Here is a 6,000-nt window from a genome sequence, read left to right as displayed (position 1 = left end):
TGTCTTTGTTGACAGCAATGAAGGCAGTGAAAGAACTGCTCACTCCTGATTGGACACTGAGCTGCACCACCTTCTTCTTCACTCCTCCATCTTGCTGTCCTCTGAGCTCTCTCTCCTTCATCTCCAGGGAACGAATCAGAATGCGAGCACCCAACCTGTGGACTGTTAATCTGCAGACAAGGAAGAAAACATTTACAGTTCTAATGTTTCCTATTTCCCTAACTTCCTTGACAAAGTTAAGGAAAAAGAAAGAGCCACACAAATAAGGAGTTGCTTGTTTTGCAAAGGTGAACATACCTTAGAAAATTGTCAAGAGCTGGAAAGAAAAACGCAAAAAGACAAAATCACTTTTCTAAAAGAGAATGGAGTCTGTTTCGGATGTCTTTGTAAAGGACACATTAGTAGAGACTGCAAAAAGCGCCTCAGTTGCAAGACGTGTGGTTTAAAGCATCCTCAAATGTTACACATTTATCAAAAGACAATGAGTAAAGAACAAGAATCAAAGGAACAAACTCAAGATCGTGCCATAGTCTCTATTCAGACCAGTGCTCTTACTGGGGCCGGTAAAGATGGATTCAAACTTTCAATCGTTCCTCACCAGAACGATATAATCCGGTGGCTGTCAATAGAGTTTCAGTGGTGAAACTTGATGAGCTGTGGAATCAGCAGTTTAAAACTGATTTTCCAGAGTGTGCCAAAGATGAGAAAGAACCTTCTAGGGAAGACCAACAGTTTTTGGATAAAGTTTCCAATACTGCTAAGCTACATAATGGTCATTATTATATTGGACTCCCATTGAAAGACTTAAAGGTCTGCATGCCAGATAATAAAAGTGTTGCTGAACAACGCCTTCAGAATTGGAAGAAAAGACTTATCTTCTTTTCTGCAGGACTATAACAGCTTTATGGTAGATATGATCTCTGAAGGTTATGCAGAAAAGGTACCAGAGGACAACTTAGAACGGACGGATGGCAGGAAATGGTATTTGCCGCACCATGGTGTTCTGCATCCGCAGAAGAAAACCCTTAGAGTGGTGTTTGACTGTGGAGCCAAGTATCAAGGAGTGTCGCTAAATAGCAAGCTCTTACAAGGTCCAGACTTGACCAGCACGTTAATTGGAGTTCTGACAAGATTTCGTAAAGAACCTGTTGTCATTGCAGCAGACATTAAAGCCATGTTTCATCAGGTTAAAATACCAGAGGAGGATCGAGATATGTTGAGATTCCTTTGGTGGCCCAACGGAGATTACACTCAAGCCATGGTTGAATATTGGATGACAGTACATGTGTTTGGAGCAACATCATCTCCCAGTTGTGCATATTTTGCACTAAGGAAATGTGCTGAAGATCATAAACAACAGTTTAGCCTTCAAGCCGTGGATACAATCTTGAACAACTTTTACGTTGACGATTGTCTCGTCTCAGCAGCCACAGAAGAGGATGCGATAGATCTCTATCGTGAACTCTGTGCCATATGTTTGAAAGGAGGCTTTCCACTGAACAAATGGATAAGTAACAGTCGTAATGTGTTGGCTGTAATACCTGAAAGTAACAGAGCAAACAAAATAAAGAATCTAGACTTGATCAGTGATGAGCTTCCAGTGGAAAGAGTTTTGGGCGTTCAATGGTGTGTTGAATCTGACATTTTCAAGTTCAGAATCACTCTAAGAGATCAACCTTTGACAAGACATGGCATCCTTTCTGTAGTCAGCTCTGTTTATGACCCCTTAGGAATGTTGGCACCAGTAATCTTAAATGCTAAGAAGAGTCTGCAAAATCTGTGTCGTAAAAAGATTGGATGGGATGATACATTACCTGATGCAGTTATAAAGGAATGGACTATTTGGATGCAAGAGCTCTACAAGCTGGAGGAGTTTAAGGTTGATCGTTGTTTTAAAACCAACAGTTTTGGAACTGTAAAAACTGCTCAGTTACATCATTTCGCAGATGCATCTGAGGACCTATGGAACAGTGACTTATTTGTTACTAAAGAACGAACGAGACCAGGCACACTGTGCAAAATAAATTTCCCGTGGTTAGAAATTATTTTATGCAACTTTTTTGTACATTTACAGTTTTGAGGGACATATCTGAAATTTCTGTGACTACAAATATGTGTAAAAAAATTAAAATTATTTTCTTTTCTTTTTTTAGTTTATTGCACTTATTTGCACGTTATGTAGTAACTAAGGACTTAATATATACATATTATTAAACTTTAGGATATATCGTTTGTATTGATGTATAGCAACTTAAAATGCTCCAAAAATTGCACTACAGCATGTAAAGATAGAAAGATAAGCTCTGGCGAACTTGGCTCTATGGTGGGCTTTAAAGGATTAACTCTTTATTAAGTAATGCACTATGAATCTGAAAACAAAGCTTTTTTAATAAAAACAATGCACTCAAAAAACAGATTCAGGTCCTCCTTTCAAAGAACACATACAAATTTTGTTAGTTGTTCATAAATGCAATTAAAAAATACCAAATTAATTTGATTTTCTTTGTGTAAACCTAAAATTATTCTAAACCAGCAGAGGCTGATTCTGAACACAAAATGAATGAGTTTGTTGGGGCACTGGGGGTAGGAGGAGTACATTTTTGCACTTAAGTATTTGTAAACTCAAAGAAATTAATTCAAGCCCCTCTTTAAGCTTAAACATTTTTTTTAATCTCATTCAACGCAAATGTAGCACTCCAGCATTACTGCAATTATTATTCGTGTGGTGAACCTAAATTATTTTCTCTCAAAGCAGTCTTTGTTACAAGAACACAAAGTTATTGAGTTACACAACGGTCCGCCTTCTTTGAAAATTTTGCGCTCTTTCAGGATCACCTAAATGAATGCAGCTGCTCTTGGCCTTTCTGTACTTTTTGGATAAAACTACACCTTCAGGTAAGGTAAAATATTATTTTTTCATATATCCAATTGTGTATTTCTTTATCAGCTAAATCTATGGCAATGCTATTTATCATAGAAGCTTGTAACAGTTGTTTTTTGAACTTTTGGTGGTGCTACCATTCTCTTCTCTGCTTGAATACTATTTTTTTTTTTTTGACAATATAGCCAGGTCTTTTCAAAAGTGCCTTGTTTTAGAGGAGAAATTGTGTAGCTGCCAACTTTTAAGTCGGAGCGTGTGCTAGCTTATTAGCAGCTAGCCATTGTGCTCAATGAAAGATGATGTCCTATAGCTAACTTCTTTCTTACTGTTTTCTTTTTATAATCTAAAAATATGGTATTCTGTGTTTATTATTATATAATGCCATTTTCTAGTAGAAAGTATCGTTTTGAGGTGTCTTTAAAAGCACTACATAGTTTACTGAGGGTGCTACCAAAAGCGAACCATGTGGCCGGAAGAGTAACTGCAGGCAGCACAATGCGCACTCCCATGACGTTCAAACCTATTTATTATTATAAAAGATTTCGGCTACGTCCACACTTACACAGGTATTTTTGAAAACGGAGATTTTCCGTTTTCGTTTTAAAAAATAATCCCGTCCACAGGTAAACGCAAAAATGAAGGAAAACGCTGCTAGGAACATGCCAAAGCAACAGGTGGCGATATATTCCTAAACTCAGCTAAAAACAGTTTAGGTCTTGACAAACTTCACTGATGGTTCAAATGTTTAGCAACTTTCAGTGTGTTGATTCAGCAGTCTGTATTTAAACTTCTAGTTTACTATATTTATGTATGTTTTATTTCCAGGTGAATGCAGACTTCCTGCAGATCACTACAAAACCCCTGCAGGCGAAGTTCTTGGCTCAGCTGGACAATTTAACAGACAAGCTGATGCAAATTTTTGAGGGGAGCAAAGGAGCAAAGGGCCAAAAGATCAAGGATATCATGGCGATCAGTAGTTTGGTCAGTACTAATGATAAACCCATCAATTAAATGCAATCAATCAATTCCATTTTTTTCACCATTTTTTTTCCACCCTTGCATTAGTGTGATGACATCGACATAAAGAGGGAGCATACTCTTAAAAGCCTGGTGATCTACTTTAATGAAGATCCAGACCTACTGTTCAAGGAGTATCTGGTACGCTTATCACACTTTCTTTTCTAGATTCAATTTGAGTTAGGTTCATCGCACGCAAAATGCTCATATATTCAAATGAGACAATATAATTGTGAAATATGTATTACTCTTAATAGTCATTGTTGAAACTTGTACTGGAGAGCACCTTTTAAGGGGACAGATTCAGTAAAAATTCAATTGTTCATTTTTTTGGGGCTGCCATGTAGGTATCTACTGCCTCTATAAACACGGTAAATGTGAAGAAAACATTCATCCACTTTCTGTCAGTGTTTAAATTCAGTTTATTTATATAGCGGTATATCACAACAACAGTCATCTCAAGGCACTTCAGAAAGTAAACACTCCAATGGAGTTCAGTTAATTATGCCAATTAGTAAAAAGTCTTCTATATAAGGAACCCAGCAGATTGCATCGAGACACTGACTAGTGTCACTGGCGTTACAGCGATCCTCTGGTTTCCGGAATAATGTGCCTAAAACAAGCTGTTTCAAAAGGTCCCCAATTGTCATGAAATAAGGGAAATTGACCCAGCCCCCCCCCCACACACACACACACACACACACCTACACCTATAGACACTTGAGGAGCTGCTCCTCTATTTCAAGCCCCTCCCAAAGGGAGGTACATAATACCTTAGCCCAAACTATTGATAGAGAACAGATTGATGGGTTTTATTCATGTTTGGAGTGTTTATAGAGGCAGTAGAGACCCATGTTTCAGCACAAAAGGATACAAAGCTGAGTTTTGCATAATATGTCCCCTTCCAAGTGACAGAGCCCTTAAACCTGAAACATCCTGTTTTTCAGACCTCCTCCACTGAGGATGAACAGTTGAGATCCACTGCAGCAACTGTCATGGGTATTTACACCATCAGAAGAGAAGGCATTCAGGAGCCAGAGGATGTTGCAGTTGTCATTGAAGGTACTACAGTTATGAACAACCTCGGTAGTGTCATCATGGCATTCATCGTTCTCTTTGGACTGATTTATGCACTTGATCTGAGCTATCCAAATGACCTCAAGTACACTTTCGAGTTATGTCAGAAGAATTTAATGAATCTGGATGGACAAAGGCTCAGTACAAATGCAACAAATGAAATTGAAGATGTTTGCTTAGGCAAACAAGACCCCAGCACAAAATTTGATTTTGGCCTTTTTATCTCTTTTGTTCAAACTGTGACCTTGTTTTTCCCCTTTTTTTGAAAAATAGAAGTTGTCTATTTTTGTCTGCTGTTCTGTTGTGAGTGATGTAACCTTTAATCTATACTACTATAGATGGATAAAAGGACTGTGAGAATTTAGCTCAAAAAAAATTCAATGGTTGTAACCAGCATCTTCCTTTTAATTGCGTTTGGGATTTTCGAAGAGACAAAACAAATGTTGACAAGTTTGGTGTCTTCCAGTGTTTTAAAGTTGGTGTTCCCATTCTTATAAGCTTGTAAAAGTTTGAATTAGAGAAATAAAGGTTTTTTTTATTAAAATACCTCCCCTTTGGTAACACAAAATGTTCTTAATGAAAATCTTTTATATATATATATATATATATATATATACATTATATATTTGTATTTAAGTATTTTTGGGTTGTTTAAAATGTTCAGTGACTGGCATAATATGGTGTGAATTGCAATGTTTAGTAGGTTATCATTGTGAATTTGCTGAAAACCTACCTGCAAGTGTCACTATAAATATATATACAATGATTCTTACGTGAAATCGGATTTTACAAATTCCAGTTTGTTTTCAGTCTTGCCTAGTAATACAAAGGTGTGTGCTTTTCAGATTTGATATTCATTTCAAATGTAAGGCACTTTTTTGTGAGCACTTTGATTTTGTTAAGGTTAATTTGACCATGTGAAATGTATGTTTATTCACAAAATATTCTGTTTCTGCTTTTAATTCAAGTGAATAAAACTGAGTTGAAAAAACAAATTTATTTTGTCATTATTTTAACAATTAAAT

At 36.8% G+C, this 6,000-nt stretch overlaps 1 long non-coding RNA gene across 2 annotated transcripts; it reads left to right on the top strand.

Moving 5' to 3' along the window:
* The first annotated feature begins 2,641 nt into the window (after positions 1–2,641).
* On the top strand, positions 2,642–5,533 carry LOC146575512 (uncharacterized). 2 transcript variants are annotated; one of them, XR_014892316.1, is made up of 4 exons: positions 2,642–2,895; positions 3,707–3,862; positions 3,947–4,039; positions 4,846–5,533. It is a non-coding gene; the product is annotated as an uncharacterized LOC146575512 (long non-coding RNA). The 2 variants fall into 2 exon arrangements; XR_014892315.1 differs by having other exon boundaries at positions 2,642–3,862.
* The last annotated feature ends 467 nt before the right edge of the window (positions 5,534–6,000 follow it).

Source organism: Mchenga conophoros, linkage group LG4 (assembly GCF_057382185.1).
Source record: "Mchenga conophoros isolate Kocher_MC1m ecotype Shallow Benthic linkage group LG4, M_conophoros_male_GT1.1, whole genome shotgun sequence".
Classification (NCBI taxonomy): Eukaryota; Metazoa; Chordata; class Actinopteri; order Cichliformes; family Cichlidae; genus Mchenga; species Mchenga conophoros.
The sequence above is the reverse complement of the archived record's forward strand: the minus strand, read 5'-3'. Positions and strand labels throughout refer to the sequence as shown.